Source organism: Pelobates fuscus, chromosome 6 (genome assembly GCF_036172605.1).
Source record: "Pelobates fuscus isolate aPelFus1 chromosome 6, aPelFus1.pri, whole genome shotgun sequence".
Taxonomy (NCBI): domain Eukaryota; kingdom Metazoa; phylum Chordata; class Amphibia; order Anura; family Pelobatidae; genus Pelobates; species Pelobates fuscus.
In genome coordinates this window covers 118,546,719-118,566,102 of record NC_086322.1, presented here as the reverse complement: position 1 = coordinate 118,566,102, position 19,384 = coordinate 118,546,719, and positions in this window count along the sequence as shown.

The following is a 19,384-nucleotide window of genomic DNA, read 5'->3' as shown; positions in this document are numbered from 1 at the left end:
TCCAAAGGCAGAAATAAAAGTTTTCTCCTCCAACTATCAATCCTACTGTTGAAACATACATCAAATTATGTTAGATGGACCTTAAGAAGATCACTTGGTGCCACAAGGATCACTCCATTCTTTTGAGAGATGAGTGGTCTGCATTGAAAACATTGAGTTGTGATGATTCTATCACCATTCAGGCAGCCGTTAAATGTTGGGCCATTGTGGTGATGGACACTAACAAATACTTGACTGAGGCTGTGACGAGACCAATCTTGCCACATTGCATTGGAGGAGCCTGGTTGCCCGCCTCTTGCCCTGGGACTATGGACCCTGGGAGATTTGGCCTGTTCAATTCAGTATGATAGGAGTTATGTATTTTTGTATCCTTTTGTGTTTTACTGGTAACATGTGCTCAATGGAGTCTGCCTCTATCCCTGTATATAATTGGATTATTTTCCCCATTGTCTCCAGGATAGAGGGCTCTGTAAAACCGGTTTGGGCCAGATAGTCATGCTGCCAGCCAGGCCCCAAAAGATACTTTACTAACTTCTGAACCCCTGGTCTGATTCATGCCATTTTTTCATATGTTGTTCCCCTGAATGGATTGATTGTGAATATATAATTTTTTATGTGAATGTGATGTATATTTTAGAAGTTATGAATATGCTGTAAAAACTGTATTTTTCCTGCCTGTGATAAATTACATTAACCCATTGTGTTCAGTAATTATATCACAGGCAGAGGGGAGGATTTTATGTGTTTGTGCTGGGTGTGTTTTATGTTTTACTGTACGGGATTGGTTACATGTTGTCCCTCCCTGTGGGATGTCCCCTTGCATGGGGACGTGCATAAAAGTCTGTGAGTGTTAATTAAAACAGACCACTGCTTGACCCTCAACACGGAGCCTTGTCTCATTCTTGGGGAGATTTACTGTATGATGTTAGAGACTGATTGCCAGGAGTGTAAGCTGATTGTCTGCTTTTCCTGTTCGTCTGCTAGCAGCTATTTGTGAGGTTCCAGTTCGGGAGGTGGAGTGCTATTTTGTATCCAGTTCGGGAGTTTGGTGTTCTGCAGTAGCTGTGCCTGAGTCTCTGGAAGGGGAAGATCTACTAAATGGCTGTTAACCCCTTTTATGCCTGGGGGTGCCGTTACAGAGGCATTTTCTCGATTAAACGATCAAATGCTTTACACGTGTTTGCATAGGAATCCCACAGTGAAGATACAGGAGGAAATCAGAGCTGTGACATGATAATCTTATTAAGAAAGAAAATATATATTTTGTTTTTCTTTATCACAGTTATATAGTAGAGGTCTTAGTTACCCAAGTCCCCAAGTAAAGAAAATACTTAAAGCACAGAAAAAAGTTTAATGTGTCATGTGTCATTGGAATTGAGAAAGTGAGCCTAACAAGTCATTCACAAGCTTGGAGAAGAAAGAGGGCAGAGATACGGGATGGTAGTTACACAGGGAAGACAGGTCAAGAGATGGCTCTTTTAGGACAGGTACCACATTACCATGTTTAAAGGGAGCAGGGACAAGAAGAAAGAGAACAGTTGAAGATATGCATTAAGGGTGGCACAAGACAAGGGGAGAGAGATCTGATAAGGTGAGATGGGATGAGATCAAGCGGACAAGTGGTGGGACAATGGGAAAGGAGAAGAGAAGTCACCTCCTGTTCAGTAGTTGGGGAGAAGGTCTAAAAGGTAGGAAAGGCATGCTCCAAGTGCGGTTGAGAGAGAGGAGCAAATAAATCTTTCTTTAACTGGTTAATCTTGTCAATTAAATAACATGCAAATGTATCGGCTGAAAGTTTAATTTAGGAAGTGGCCATTGCAGGGCAAAGAATAGAACTGAAAGTATCAAAGAAACGTGTAGGGTTGTGGGAGAATTGTGATAACTCAGACACTCAGATTTCAGAATCCATGAGAAGGATTTTCTCCGATCCAGTCAAATCATGTAACCATCGTTTGTGCTGTTATAGACAAACCTCCCCCAAGCTGTGAGGATATTTATGGGTGATAAATATTAAAATAATATTTTTATAAAAATTATCAAAAATGAATTTAATAATTTTTATTATATCAAAATTGATATCTTGGCGCGGTTTCCCTGAAAATTATGATATAAAGCTGAGAATTATTCAAATAAGAGAATATTTAATTCTCTTAGATCCTAGAGATAGCTCATTGGAGGATTTTACTTCACACAGTAAATCACAATTTCATTATAAAAATATAATTTATTGTGACAATAATAATAAAAATTAAATATGTAACATGCGTGACAATAATCAGTGAATATTTAGGTATAACATAGGCATACAATATGGCAATGCTTTAAACACAATACAGCAGCTAAAAGCAACTAGTTGTCAGCAATTTAACAAGATTTATGATAGGGAACTGTTTAGAAATCACTTAAAACCAAATTCACATAGAAGAGCGAACTCCATAGAACACACAGTACAGCCTAAAGCAATAAAACTTGGTTTTCAGTCAGACCACACTGAGTTTACCCTTTCACTGCTGGCTACAATCCTCATAGGCAATATATCCTATTATGTTGTAACTTTACAATTAAGGTAATGTTAATACCAGATCATTTAACTATTCCTGGACCATCCAATAAGAATAAATCCACCAGATTTTACGTTTGCCGAATTTTAACTTTCCTAAATAAGATTCACTATCTTATATCAGAACAAGTCAATACATCTGGATATTGGTATGCTAACCTTTTCGTAAATATTACCATTAATATATTGTTATCTTTATTCCACCTGCAGGAATTGATTTTTTATAACCATATATTCCTTTAGCTAACTAAGATTTCTAATGATTGAAATCTGACCAAGATTTATCCAGATATAAATTCCTGTTATTAGTAAAATTAATTAATTTAATTAAATAAAACCAGCATAATTACCAGTTAGGCTGTAGATTTTCTCTCAGATGTGTAGATAGGTCCCATGAATTTGAATGCAAGTATGATTATGAATGCATGCAATAGAATACGTTTTTAAAGTTCTGGAGTTGTGTTAATTTGGAAGGTAATGGTAAAATGTAGGTGTCCAGGAGAGTGTTGTTTCTTGAGTGGTTTCAAAGAGAGTTTGAATGGGGTTCAAAGAGTATGAATGTCCCAAAGAGCTGAATGTTTGAATGTATGAATCTTTGAATCTCCAACCTCCTTTTACTTTTTAAAGGGCCAAACTCTCCGTACGTCACTAATTGATAGGACCAATAGGGAACTGTAGGTGTGTCTTCCCTACAGACTACTATCTAGATTTTGGTCAGTAGATGGCGCAATTACATCTCCAAAATTTCTTGTCATGGGGTCCATTTGCCTTTTTGCATAATGTGTTAACTGCATTTGATGATGTGTTTTACATCATTTTGGCTTATCTTTATGGCCCCTATAACTGTAATTACCTGCCAATTACAAAGGCTTTACCCCAGTCTGGGTTTCTGCAATTTCGATCGTAATTTAGAATTGACACCTCCTAACCTTAATTTCACCCTTTACTTACAATGGGACTTTGTAAGATTTAGAAAGTAAAATTAATTACTAAGTGTTATCTGTCATTGGTGTCTGGTTCTTTTGTGAAGCTGTGTTTAAGATTAATTATATTCCACTAATATTATTAAATAATATGATATTTCTTCATGAATATTTATCCATGAATGGTCTATATTATTAACATGATACTAATTATATGTGATTAATATAATAATAGTATTATAAGTGGATAGTGTGTATATGTATATATAATTATGTATACATTTGTCTCTGGGTTCGTATTCCATCCCCCTTCTGCTGTTAGACATCATTTATCTTGTTTACAGAACGCATTCCTTAGCTCAGACTTGAATGAATAGAGTGATAGAAAGAAATTATGTGTCTTTCTTAGCCTGGAAATACAATATGGAGTCACCTATGTTCTGAGTGTGATTGGCAATATACACTTTTAATTTCTGTCTTAACACAAAAACGTCTGCCGATATAAATATACTGACAAAGCAGGTCCATTGCCTTGACAACCCCATGACTACAGAGGACATCCCTATTTCTACTACCCAATTGGGATTAGTACAGGAATTATTATTATTATTATTTTAATATTTATATAGTGCCATCAGATTCCGTAGCACTGTACAATGGGTGGACTAACATACATATCATTGTAACCAGACAACTGGACATACAGGAACAGAGGGGTGAAGGTCCTTGCTCCATGAGCTTACATTCTAGAAGGAGTGGGGTATAGTGACAGAGAGGGTAAAAGTAGGGGTACATTTACTATCATGAAATACCCCATGTACTCTCTGGCAAAGGATACAGAACAAGGTGCTCTACTAAATTTGGCTCACGAGATCCCACGTGCAGGGTATTTTTTGAGGAAATATACTAAACCATGTTATAGGTATTTTTCTGGCCCATAGTGTCTAAGAATGTCTCTCCAGCCCAGTCATTAGGCAAACCTTTCAGTGAGTGGCTGTAGATATTATCATCCCACGTGCCAAACCTAGCCAGTCAGAGAATAGGCCTATACTAACCATGACTGGACTATGCTGCCTGATATCCTGAAGCAGTGGCATTATCCACTCTATCTGCCAAGAAGGTTGAGGATGCGGATGTGGCATTTGATCAATAAAGGTTCCTATCATCCTCAGACTAATAATACCTGTGAACATTCTAACAGGATACTCAAAAACACTTATTAAACAATTTATATTCACTGATCCAGACTTAGAAAGTTTCCTGCTGCACTTGCTTTTTGCAAGAGAGATATAGAGAGGTACTGCAGGAAACATTTGAATTGTTATATGGGCATAAGGTATTGTAACGGATCACCTGGCACCCCGACTTGGTACCTCCGTTAATGGATGCTCCTAGCGCTTCCTGAGGACTCCAAGCACTCTGGCAGACACCACAATCACCGAACCGATTCAGCATATGAATCTTCTCAAGCATATGAATGCTGTAGACTGTTGAATAGGAACCATACGAATAGGCCTACACTCCTAGCAGTCAACTGGAACAGCATGCAATAAATCCTTCCCCCAATAATGAGACGACACTTCACTTTGAGGGTAAAACAGGAACTCTGGACTGGCTCATCCAGCCTGGCTTTTATTTCCATCTCACACATACAGGCCACACCCAGGGGGAGGCATAAAATAACCAATCCGAGATATGGTACAACCCACACATCCCCTCCCCTTAGCCTGAGAGATAATCCACTTATTATACAGTTTAAAACATAACTTTTACACAATATCTGTAACTTCAAAGCCATACATCACATTCACATAAAAATACATATCCACAATCAATCCATTCAGGGGAACAACATATTAAAAAATGGCATGGATCAGACCAGGGGTTCAAAAGTTAGTAAAGTATCTTTTAAAACCCCTAGCCTTCGAGGTTTACAGGGCCTTCTCTGTGCTGGAGAAGTAATTCAATTATCTCCCAGCACAGAGACAGACTCCATTAAGCACATGGGGACACAGAGACAGTAAAACACTTTAAAATACATGAATTCACCTTTTACACATAACACACAGACCTTTCACCTATCCCCAGATAGCTGGGATCTGCGCGCACAAAACTACCGAATAGCGCGCAGATCCTACTCACACAGTACAATTGCCATGGAGCTAAAGTCTTTCCCATAGTCTTTCATTATATGAATAGGCTCCATGGTATAGCTATCTGGGGTATCACATTCCCATAAAGTCTGGTCCATAGTCCAAAGGCAAGAGGCGGGCAATCAGCCCCCTCCAAGGACACGTGGCGAGGTCGGTTTCGCCACAATCCCAAAAAGTCCCAATATGTCCAACGATGATTTTAAAAGGGCCAGTAGCAGCAATATAAAGTACAATATGCCCCAAATAACCCAGGGGCCATAGTCAGCAGGTAGGAGGCTAGCAAACAGGCTTCTCCAGGGCCCAGTGGCAAGGTTGATTTCGCCACAGGTATGACCATTGACCATTGGATCTATAGTTGGCGTATATGTAAGGATTGTGCTATTCTAAGGAGACACAGATAGTTCTCTATATGCTAGAGCTTAGGGACAAGCTAAAAACCCTTTTGGATTTGGCAGGATAAAACCTCTTGACCAGACCAAGCAAAAAGTATAGTATGATAGAAAGGCTCTGTAACGGACCGTTTCACTTACAAGAGGATAAAACCCAGTTTAGGCGATAATCCCCTTTCCAGATGCACAGGCAGCTACTGCAAACACCATTCTCCCGACTGGAGACACACGAACACTGGATCCGAGAAACCTTTTAAATTCTCCCAAGCATATGAATGCTGTAGACCATTGAATAGGAACCATACGAATAGGCTTGTACTCCTAGCAGTCAACTGGAACAGCATGCAATAAATCCTTCCCCCCAATAATGAGACGACACATCACTTTGAGGGTAAAACAGGAACTCTCGACTGGCTCATCCAGCCTGGCTTTTATTTCCAACTCACACATACAGGCCACACCCAGGGGGAGGCATAAAAGAACCAATGACATAGATGTTACCTCCCACACATCCCCTCCCCTTAGTGTGACACATAATCCCATTATGCATACAGTGTAAAATATACTTTTACACAACTTTCATAACTTTAAAACCATACATCACATTCACATAAAAATACATATCCACAATCAATCCATTCAGGGGAACAACATATTAAAAAATGGCATGAATCCGACCAGGGGTTCAAAAGTTACTAAAAGTATCTTTTGTCCCTCCTGTCTGGCAGAAAAACATCCCCACAATGCACCCTGGTTTCCTCCCTTCTGCCCTGGAGTTAATTGGAGAAGTAATCCAATTATCCAGGACTAGAGGCAGACTCCATTAACCACATGGTTGCAAAACGACATAAAACACTTTAAAATACATAAAGTCACATTTATACATAACACACAGACATTTCACCTATCCCCAGATAGCTGGGATCTGCGCGCACAAAACTACCGAATAGCGCGCAGATCCTACTCACACAGTACAATTGCCATGGAGCTAAAGTCTTTCCCATAGTCTTTCATTATATGAATAGGCTCCATGGTATGGCTATCTGGGGTATCACATTCCCATAAAGTCTGGTCCATAGTCCAAAGGCAAGAGGCGGGCAATCAGCCCCCTCCAAGGACACGTGGCGAGGTCAGTTTCGCCACAGGCTCGATATAGAGAATTCCAAGTAGGAGACTTGCTTTGTTGCCTGTTGCACGGAACAAACTCCAGGCTGCATGGCCAGGCCCTTAAACTGTGGCCCAAGACCTGAATAATATTACATGCATAGTTGCTCAGAATCCTCCCAGTCAGGAACATCATACATATTTCCTTGCTCAAAGAGTATGTTGAGCTTCCAGAAGCTGTGGCTGCAATGTTAAACCCTACCACAGAAATTTAGAAAGACAAGGCTCTTCCTAACCTTCTAGCAGACACTAAGACACAAAGCTATCTCCCTTGATCAGGTGAAAATCAACCCCCCAGTTAGGCCCTATTGCTAGACAGCAGGTAAAATAAATTTGGGTAGATAGGGCGCCTGGTAAAACATCAATGGTTCAACATGCTGTTGACACCACTGGTTATTGCACCCTCCGGCAACATGCTTATCGTGTGCCTGAGGAAGTATAACTCCATATGGAGGCTGAGATTGCAAACTTGCTTGGACCTGGAGTTATTCCAAACGTCCATGGGCATCCCTGTAGTCTTACTGCCAAAAAAGGAAGGGATGATCCGTTTTTGTGCAGGTTATCGGAGGTTCAATGACATAACCATCACAGATGCTTAGCCTATGCCACATGTAGATGATTTCTTAGGTAGACTGACTGTATCTCAATTTTTAACCATCCTATACCTTAGTACGGGCTATTGGCAGATACCCTTATCCCCAGATGCCCAAGAAAAAATCTGTGTTAATCTACCCTTTTGGCTTGTATTATTTTAATGTCATGCCTTTTGGGATGAAGAATTATCTGGCAATATTCCAGTGGCTGCTGGATCACTTGCTTGTAGGAGCACAAGACTATGCTTGCACTTACCTTGATGACATAGCTATCTACATTTGCACCTGGAATAAACACCTGCATTATCTGGGTGATATGCTAGAGAGTATTCAGGCCACTGGGTTGACCATTAGACCTCACAAATGTCAGGTAGGAATGACTGAGGTGCGGTACTTAGGACACTGGTCAGAAAGTGGACCACTACGACCAGAGCCTGCGAAGGTAGCTGCTATTGTTAACTGGCAGTTCCCCAGATTAAGAAACAGGTGTTTGCATTTTTGGAAACAGCTGGGTATTAAAAAAATTTGTCCCTTCTTGCAGCTGCCTGGCCAAACCTCTAAATCAACCTAACCAAGATGGCACTATCCTGTCCTGTGATGTGAATGCCAGAATGCAACCAAGAAGTCAACGCCCTTAAACAGGCTCTGACGGGGGCGGGGTGGGGGCAGGGCTTCGGAGTGGAGCAGTCGCATGGCGCTTGAGTTCCCGCATCTTGAGTTGAATTTGGGGTTGATCCCACACCTACCGAGTTTATTTACCCATTGAGGGGCTCTGCTGGACTCTGGAGTACCCTGACGAAGCAAGCTGCAGCTTCAACTGCCTGCCACCTGCCGAGTCTGGGGCTGAGGCCTACTGAGGACAGCGCTGGGGAGAGGCGGCCCCTCTCCTCATGCTCGTACTCTCCATCTGGTTCAGCAGTTCCCCTGCTGCTCTACCCTCCTCCCCACTGGACTGGGGGAATATCCCAGTCCCCACAGGACTCTCTGTGCCACACTTACCCTGTCCTCCACTGGATTCCAGTAACACTCGTGCCTCGAAGCGCGAAACTCCTAAGATGGCGGCTAAACCCCTGTCGAACTAGCAACTCACTTATCATACACTACAGCCTCACAACAGCTCCATACAATCCACTCTACGCAGTCTGGATTAAATCTTCCAGAGATTCTGGGCACAAATCCATGAACATGCACAGGCTAGGCTGACATTGCAGCAGGAGGACAGGACCAACGACAAGCAGCCAGGAAACAGGGGGTCTCCCCAGGGCAATCCTGCTTTACTAAAACACCCCAAAGGGAGGAAGTAATTGAAAGAAGTTTTGAGGTCAAGGGTGGGTTAACTGGAATGTTGAAGTCCCCAAGAATTAGAAAAGGAATATTACTTGAAAGGAAGAAGGGAAATAAGGCATCAAAATGGTCAAGAAAGAGTAATTAATATCAATGTTTGCAGACATGAGTTTGAACAGGCAAATTCAGTGAACTTCAAATGAGTAGAAAGAGAGGGAAGGGGTGGGTAGAGGTGTGAAAGGGTGAATGCAGAAACCAACCACCAATGTTACTGTTAGATTGTCTTGGGTTGTAAGTAAAATTAAGACTACAAAACGATGACAAGGCGGGGTAACAGTGTCTGAGGGAGAAAGCAATGCTTTAGTTCATGCTAGTAAGTTTAGCGAATGTGAGACAAATACATTTTGGACAGTAGTTGATTTCATAATATTGCATACAGAGCATGTATTCCAAAGGGCATTGTGAAAACAGGTCTTAAAGGCAGAGTTACATTGATATACGATTGTAGATCCTCAATGGTTTTGGAATTGCGTAAGATGTACTAACACGCTGTACAATTGCCGCATTTATAGGTACTCACTATGGTGTTTTTGAGCCAGTTATTGGAGGATTTGACATTTGAAAGATGGCTCAATACCAGAATGTTCCTTAGATTTTTGCCCCTTGTAGCATTAATTGATGCATTAGGAGTTACTGCATCTTTCAAATGTACATCTTTGGTAAGCAAGGGCCAAAACCTATTCAGGATCAACTTAGCCCGCTCCCATCCTGAATTAACGTCTGCAATACTTCGGATCAACTAAATACTACAAGTGTATCTAATACTGAGCCATCCCCCTAATACATCGGATTTGTGTAACATATTAGGGGGGCCTGATTTATTTTGGCATTTTTATTTTAAAGCAGGATATGGGGTGTGACGAGGTTACCTCGTCACTGGCTTTTGGAGGGGCCTGTTTTCCAGCCTCCTACCCTGTGATTATTGCCCTGTGACAAACTGAACCTCGTCAAGGGTTCTTGGAGGGGCCTACTGGCCAGCCTCTTACCTCAGGACTAGGGGCCCTGCAATATACCTTGCCCAATACACTTTAAAAGGCTATGTTCCTGTGAAGTATGTACTTTTGTACTCCAGACAGAGAGACCGACCTGTAGCCCTTATTCTCTGGAACTGTTTTGGGCATGGGACCATGTGCATGGTTGGTCAAAAAGAGACTTCCAGGAATTTCCTGAACCCCTACTCTGATCTGGGTGATTTTTTGATATGTTGTTCACCCAGATGAGAACTATCAGGGGATGTGACTTTTTGGGGCATATGTTTTGGGGTACTTTCTGAACTTTGTGAAAATTTGTTTTTTCTGCCTGGAAATAATTGAGTTACTTACAGGACTTTACTCAATTATCTTCCTAGCAGAGGGGAGGGATTGTGTGTTGTACATGGGTATGTCACAGACTGTATGTTTGTTCTGATTGGTTTATGTCCTTTGTGTTCCTGTGCCCCATCAGGTCCAGGGGGTGTTCCTCCTGCCTGGAGAATTGTATAAAAGCCAACCTAAACTATTAAACTCTCAGATCATCTTGCACCTTCATGAAGTCTTGGCTCATGTTTGGGGGATTGGAGAACTACACTCTGGGGATTGCTATAATCACTATACTCCCCTGTGTATAATCACTAAGCTCTTGCTACGCTCTCGGGACCAAGAGAGGCCTACCCACTGGATGCTGGATCCTGGTCTTGGGTCCAGGGTGGGTTGAGGACACCAAGACCCCAACCAAGCTGCAGCGGTTCATGGGGTTTACGGTGGTTATGGTGTTCCAGCGCAATGCTTATGGTACTTGCCAGTACTAGGAAGCAACGATGGACGAAGGTACCCGGTCGGGGTGCAAGCGGTCCGTCACATGGAAGGACGTTCATCGCTAACCCCAGACAAAGGCGCAATACTCTGCAGCAGATGTGTATCCAGTACTCGAAACAAGGCAAGTCAAGAACAGGCACCAAACAAGATAAGACAAGACTAGACTAGATGAACCCAGAACCAGAGCAGGACAGAAAGCAGAGTCCAGAACATGTACACAAGACATGAGGGAAACCAGAACAAGGCATGGATGGGACGGGACAGGACTGTACAGGAACTGGGAAGACAAAATAAAACAAGACAAGAGATACAAGGCAAAAAAAGAGGAGACATAACTAAGTACTATATATGTAAAACATTGGAGATTTAGATATACATAAATGACCAAGATGTATGCAGCCCACCACTGCGCCAAAGTACTCCAATTACGGTGGGTCCTAACTGCCTAGATATGCATGACTAAATAAACAACATAAAACACACACAGCACTTACCTGCTAAGAAAGGAGCAGAGGTAATGAGACCATTACTTGCAGGACCAGACTGAAACAAAAGGATTAATGGCAAAGGAACGGGTGTGGCAACAAAAAACAAACATTTAAAGGAATCCAAGAGACTGGGAATTCCAGGAATGGAATAAAGGAATTAACCCAGAAAACACAGCATAAAGAAAACCAGACATAGAATAGAAAACCAGAAAAAACAAGAAAAACTAAACAAGAATTGTAAAAAGAGTCCTGTATGCCAGAAGCCATCGCCAGAAATGATCCGCAGCAGGAACAGGACTATTTCATTAGACATTTAGCTGATATACCTCTTCTCATGTGTTCTAACTCAAAATAAAGGATTTTTTCAAATAATTGCATGGACTATGTGGAAGTATAGCTTTTTAATATAGTTTAATATTGTCTCATATATCTAAGTTTTATCATGTGTGGCACAACTTTATCTGTAGAATATATTTTCTCTTGTTTGTATACTTTAATCTACAGACCATTTATTTAATATATTCACTCTTAAAGGGGCATTCCAACACTTTAGGCTCCTCTCCTTTGTAGTTTGGGACCACTTTTTTGGTATTTCTATCTAGGGTTAGGCCCTTCGGTTGGAAAATTATCCCACTACGAGGCCTTTTTTCCATTTCTTTTTGTACCACTTAATTCTTCGGCTGATTTCATCTTGTTCATGAGTTGCCACTTGTCACTGATTCCTATGATTATTTTTCAATAAAAAAGTATATTCTTTCATTATCATTCTTTCATTATCATTATCATTTACTTTATAATTTTGTATTTATTTTAGTATGAACCAATAAATTATTATTATTTTTGTATATAGTGTTTTTTGTTCTGGTATAAAACACCATGAGAGGCTAGAGATAATACTACAAAGGTAGACTATATTCCACCCTAACACTTCTGATTAGTATAGATGGGTAGTAGACATTTGATAGGTTGGACTTGCTCATGCTGTTTGATACACTGGAGGTTATGGACTTTGAACCTAAATGGTTGTCCTGGGTAAGGGCTCTATACACACACAGACGTGAGAGCTAGGATTAGAGATACTATACTTGTTACAAATGGAACATGGCAGGGGTGTCCATTTTTGCAACTCCTATTTATTCTCACATTGGAACACATCTTAAATGCAGTCTGAATGAACTCTGGCATTGACAGTATTGGAGTACAGTCCACACACTTAAAAACATAAGCATATACAGAATATGTATTGTTTACAGAGTAGAGGTATAATCCACAATATCTCCGCTGGTAGACGTAGTCAGCATGCAAAATACAAGTAGCATAATAAGTGCAATCCCTTTTTCCCAAGAACTGGACAACACACAGTTTGGGAGTCAACTGAACTCTTATTGCACCACAGCCGGTATTATACAGATCCCCATGCAAGGACTTTCCTTACTGACATTCCAGGGGTTTTCCCCTGGTGGACTCTGTGGTAAGCTTAGTAGACAATAATATCTCCCATCATGCTTTTCTGTACTGGAGAGATAATTGTGTAAGAGTACACCTTTAATTACATTATCTCTCCGTATAGAAAAGTCTACAATATAACACAAAAATACATAACTTAAGAAATATGCATCTGAACTTCCCGAAAGACCCTTCATTGAATGGCTGGGATCTGAGCACACAATCTGGAGAAATACCGCTCAGATCCGTTCGTTAGAATAGAAAAGCAATATGAATGAGGTTATGGACCGGTCAGCCACCAGGCGCAAGCCCCAAAATAGTTCCAGGCAGTTGTATGCTTTTACCGGTCTTCTTTCAGGAGTTCTTGGGGTTTACTTCACCAAATGTTGCTCTATTTTAACAAATGGATATCTCTATACGAACGGCATGGAAGTCCAGCGGTGTTCGCTAGGTCGAGTAGCCGATTATAGTTCCATGCACTCAACGACCAAACACCGCTGGGCGTTCGCGAGCAAAGATGGCCGCCGCCACGTGTTCGGTTATATGAATGGCGGCCACCCATTAAATCATTAGGGTTCCAGGGTTTCCTCAATGTTGCCAATTGTTAATTGGAGACACACGACTCTCTTGTGTGGTCTCCCATTCAGCATTTTATTTGTTTCACAAACCATATATCCTAATCCTGTTCGTGGAACCGGCATACGAATGTCCATAGTCTTTACAGGGAGAAATAGACGAATGGACCCAGTCTTTTGGATAATGAAGTGGCTAGTTTTGCCACAATCTAACTTCTGAGTGACTACCTGTTATGGTTCACGACCAGTTACTTGCTGATATCAAAGCTTCCTTCTTACTCCACCTCACACATCAAGTACTTAGGAGTAAATCTCACCCAGATCTCAAAGATTTATACTCACAAAATTACTCCCCAATGCTACATGCCTTATTAAAAGATTTATCGAAGAACAAATATCCTTTTTCCTTGTTTGGACGAATAAATATTATTAAAATGAATCCTCTCCCTAGACTATTATTTGGATTTCCGATGCTACCCATTCGCATCCCAAAGCCCTTATGTACATCCTTACAACGACTGTTCACCAACTATATAAGGTGTGTAGGAGGCACAAACTATAATATAGCATCCTAATAAAACCTAAAGAACTAGCCTGGGACTACCTGATCCCTTCAAGTATTACCTAGCGGCAATGCTCTCTAGGGTATTGGGATGGTTTGGGGTTTCACCTGAGATACAGGATTCTCTTAGAACTAGATTGGGTTGGAGTATCTCTCTCCTTCCCTAACTTGACTGTTAGTCTACTAAAATCTTTGTGCCTAAGACCACATCTTATTGTAACTCTAATATTGATGTTATGGAGGCAGCATGCTAGTTCATTTCAGCTGGTAAGCTGGCCATCACCACTCCTTCTGATATCACACAATACAAGTTGTACTGCAGGGTCTGGGAGCTAGAGTTGCTTCTCACTGCACAATATCAACACATGACCTTAAGAGATATAGTTCAGATGGGAAGTATTTATTTCCAAATTTCACGATTTATTTATTTACCCTTGCCGCAGATGCCCTTATCCTATACCAGGATAGAGCTCTGGTGTGTCCAATAACTCTTCATGAAAAAAAACACTTTCTTCTGCGTACTCATTCATACATAATATAGACTTATCAGACCTATCTAAATATACCACAGTGTGGTCCATGAAGCTATTTTACCTCTTCACTACCAAGGAGTGGAAAACAATCTTCCACTTTGCTCATAGGAGCTTTATGAATATTTCCATGGTGTAAACTCGTATATCCAAGAGTGTCAGATTTATGTTGGAGATGCCAGTTGGAGAAAGGGTCATATCACCATCTGTGGTGGAGTTGTCCGGTTCTTCAGTCCTACTAGATATAGGTAATATATCATATAGTTGAGGTGTATTACACCTCTCCCACTCTTTTTCAGGAAACATTTTTTCATTTATCTCCCAAACCACTAAAAAACATATGCCCATTCATTGGAATTACATTTACTCAAAGCAGCAAACTGAGCTAATAGACAAAACAGGATATACCTAAGCCTATAAAACAAAAGAAAATGCGCTCATAGGGGATTAATGTAAAAACACAAATTGCTCCTTATTAATATGTTGCACTCACAAAGTTGCGGTGATTTTCAGGCACGTCAAATAAATAGATCCTCACGACTTCCTCACAATTAGGATGATGAGTATTTCATGAAAAAGATAAGAAATTGGCATAGTATAGCACTGTATTAAAGTATAAATCAGCTTTTAATGTTTGCACTTACAATGTAAAAGGTATAAAAAGGCCCATCAGTACAAATCTGTTTGTCCCATCGCTGTGAAGTATAATAATCCTCATAGAAATGTCCAGCAGGAGAAACAGGTATACAATAAAAATAAATAAAATACAGAAACAAATAAACAGCTCACTCTACGCGTTTCGTCTGTCTCTCAGACTTCCTCAGGAGTGATGAGATGCTCTGAACCTTCTGTGGACACCATCTTCTTTTTATAGGGCTTCCCGCCGATTTTTGGATCCAATTTTCTCCATCAGCTGATTCCGATCAGCTGTGCTTTGAAAGTCCGTTCTCACTTTCCATATATGGAGTTCCGGTAAACGTCAGTGGAACGCATTTTTTCATTTTTATATTCATTTTTATTTTTATTTTTATTTTTACTTTTATTATTTTTTATTTTTATTTTATTTTTAGTTCTGAGTGATCCAGAATCCTTCCCTCTGTTTATCTTCTCTAATTTACATACACTTTTCCCTGTTAACTCTTGCCACCTCTTTATCACTTTTTCTGTTACCCTTCATTCACACTTAAAGGAATTCATAATCTATAATCTCTAATGCAACATTAATACATAATTTATGATGTACTATAATACAGGTAGGACACCACTATATCATAGGAATGGTGTATAGGTACCTAGTATAGGTTTACACCTTACATTTTATGTTCTATTTGATCTTTTGTATATATTGGGACATGGCTTATGAATAACACTGTTTAGAATATATAGAGACCAAGCTATTGATGTAATATATCTGATTTTATTTAGTTTTATTTCGTTTTATACATGCTCTGCCCCCTGGGGACTTTATGGTTCCTGTGAGATCCGTAGTGAATGAAGTGGAACGCATTTGCGTTCCAGTGATACATGGGACTTCCGCATGGCCGATAAGAACGAGGACACTTCCGGGTTGGTGGAACGCATATGCGTTCCACTGACGTTTACCGGAACTCCATATATGGAAAGTGAGAACGGACTTTCAAAGTACAGCTGATCGGAATCAGCTGATGGAGAAAATTGGATCCAAAAATCGGCGGGTAGCCCTATAAAAAGAAGATGGTGTCCACAGAAGGTTCAGAGCATCTCATCACTCCTGAGGAAGTCTGAGAGACAGACGAAACGCGTAGAGTGAGCTGTTTATTTGTTTCTGTATTTTATTTATTTTTATTGTATACCTGTTTCTCCTGCTGGACATTTCTATGAGGATTATTATACTTCACAGCGATGGGACAAACAGATTTGTACTGATGGGCCTTTTTATACCTTTTACATTGTAAGTGCAAACATTAAAAGCTGATTTATACTTTAATACAGTGCTATACTATGCCAATTTCTTATCTTTTTCATGAAATACTCATCATCCTAATTGTGAGGAAGTCGTGAGGATCTATTTATTTGACGTGCCTGAAAATCACCTCAATTTTGTGAGTGCAACATATTAATAAGGGGCAATTTGTGTTTTTACATTAATCCCCTATGAGCGCATTTTCTTTTGTTTTATAGGCGTAGGTATATCCTGTTTTGTCTAAAGTTGTATTGAGGATTGAGAGGAATCCTTTTGCTATACCTATACCTAACAAAAAGGAAGTAATTATTCATTTATTTTTATATACTGCACCTGGGTGGTCTAAAATTTTAAACTGAGCTAATACCCACATTTTATTTAAAATCAGATGAATCCCCCTTCTGTTGCAGAGTGGATATCCCAGATGGAATATATTATGACACTGGAGTAGGTTGCATATTCTATGTTGGCCCACAGAATTAACTATCAAAGATTGTGGGGTCCATTGATAACATTTATTTTGGGGAATTGGTCTGCATTTCTCTGAGCCTCCTGCTTCACCTAATACCTAGTTTCCTGGAAGGATTCCTTTCAAGGCTTGCACTCCTGGTCACCTCCAATAATGCCCGGTGCTGGTCTGGCAAAGCATGTAGGCACAGCAAAAAGAACCGCACTCCAGGGACTTGATTTGAAGTTGAAGTAAGACTTAACTTTCCATTAAAAGGGATGTCAACGTTTTAGCTCCCATGTGGAGCTTTCATCAGGACAGATAATAAAGTACAAATGTGAAGACATGAGTATATATACCCCCCCCAATCACATCATAATTACACCTTAACTGTGTATTCACAGAGCTCAGAGATGGCCCATCTTGCTGCTTGATGTGATGCTGAAGCCTCTCAGTGAGGTATCCTCGTGTATTAGGCCCAAAGGGGGAGTATCTTAGTTCTTCGGTATCGTTACCTGGGTTAAGGTTTGCATTCCAGATGGTATCTTAGCAACCAATGGTAGAGGGAGATGTCGGCAGTATGTGGCTTACATCTATGCGCCCCTCATCTAATGGTCCTCTCACCTCATGAGAGGGGACGCAAAAATGATTTTAAAATAAAGTGATGGAGAATGAAGCTGTCTCCTAATGGGATACAAACTAAAGCGAGATGCATTTTAAGTGAAATTCGTTTAAGGCACCGGCTCCACTAAATCACATGATTCTCATCAATCAGAGTGGGCAGATATGCTGCTCAAGTTGAGTGATAACAAACATTTAAAATACTAAATATATATTTCCCACATTATTGTTCTAAGGAAATATGGTAAAAATGATTTGCAGAAAGCAGAGGGGGATAAAATAGCATACACTGATATCTACAATTGGGTTGTAGTATGCGCCCCAAAATCAGGCTTAAAGAGGCTATGTAGGAATAATCCTCTATATTGAACAGAACTAGTCATACAGTAAAGCTAGTTTACATATTTACAGTGGCTGCACAAAAAGGATATAATGGATAAACTAACGAATAAACTAAGTATATTGACTGGACTTAGTATACCCTGGATAGCTTACAGGTTCTGGATCTATATTATTATGGACAGACATTCATGTATACGTGGCATAGATGCTTATTAATCCAAAGAGAGCTACATAATAAGGGTTAATATCTTATATTGGATTATGGGCATGGAAACTTAATAACACCATGCAATCAATGGGGAATAAAAAACATAGGGCAGGCAATAGACAAAAACCTGGGTAAGTATGTATGCTTTCAGAAATAAGTCATGACACTATTACAAAAATATGTACGGTCTTTTTTTTCCGTTTAGACCCTTGGGCCATACTGTGTCCAAAGTTTTAATCCAGAATGCCTCCCGTTGGAGAAGGAGTTTTTTCTTTTCGTCGAAGAGGGGGCACGTGGTTGATGGCCATAAACTTCAAAGTCGGTAAGGTATGACCATGTGACAAAAAGTGTTTCACCACTGGGACATCAGCTTTCTTGTCCCTGTACGCAATGTGAATGTTTGATCTGTGGTTTCTTATTCATTCCCTGAGTGGGAGATCACTCCCCACATAGGAGAGCCCACAGAGGCATTGGAGTTTGTATATGACAAAGTCCGAGGTACAGGTCAATCTGTATTTTATTTGGTATTTCCTCCCTGTACGGGGGTGTATGAAAATTGTTCCCATCATATGACTGCATCATATCATATGACTGCATGTTACGTAGCCCAGGCAATGGTAACATCCCATATTCAATGTGGTTTTCTTTTTGTTGTAGCAATGGACTGGATCTGTTTTGACTAAAAGATCTTTCAAGTTCCTCCCTCGCTTGTAGCATAGCATGGGAGGATTTGGGAATATCTTGGGTAGTGTAGAGTCCTTTGCTAAAATATGATTATATATGTATCAACGTGTTTGTGATGGACCATCTGCGAATCTATGCTCCTAGCGCTTACCAAGGACCATCAGCACCGCACCGGACACCATAGCCACCACAGACTCCACGAACCACCGTAGCTTGGTTGGGGGTCTCGCCGTCTCCTTCCCACCCTGGTTCAACCTCTGGACCCAGGACTGTGTGGAAAGGACCTCTCCTCCAGGAGAGTATAGCTGAGGGAAGGACCTCTCCTCCAGGAGAGTATAGCTGTATAGCTGAAGAGAGATCCAGGTATAGCTGTTTCCTACAACACGAGATGAGGCTGCGCGTTGAGGGTAAGAAGGGCTGGTTTATTGAGCACAAAGGCATTTCTTTTATACACATTTTCAGGCCAGAGGCACACCCCCTGTACCTGATGGAACATAGGAACAAAAGGGACACAAATCAATAGGAACATTAATTAACACAGTAACACTGTGCCTGTGATATAATTAAGCTGGCTAATGGAATAACTTAATTATCCACAGGCAGAAAATATAAATTTTTA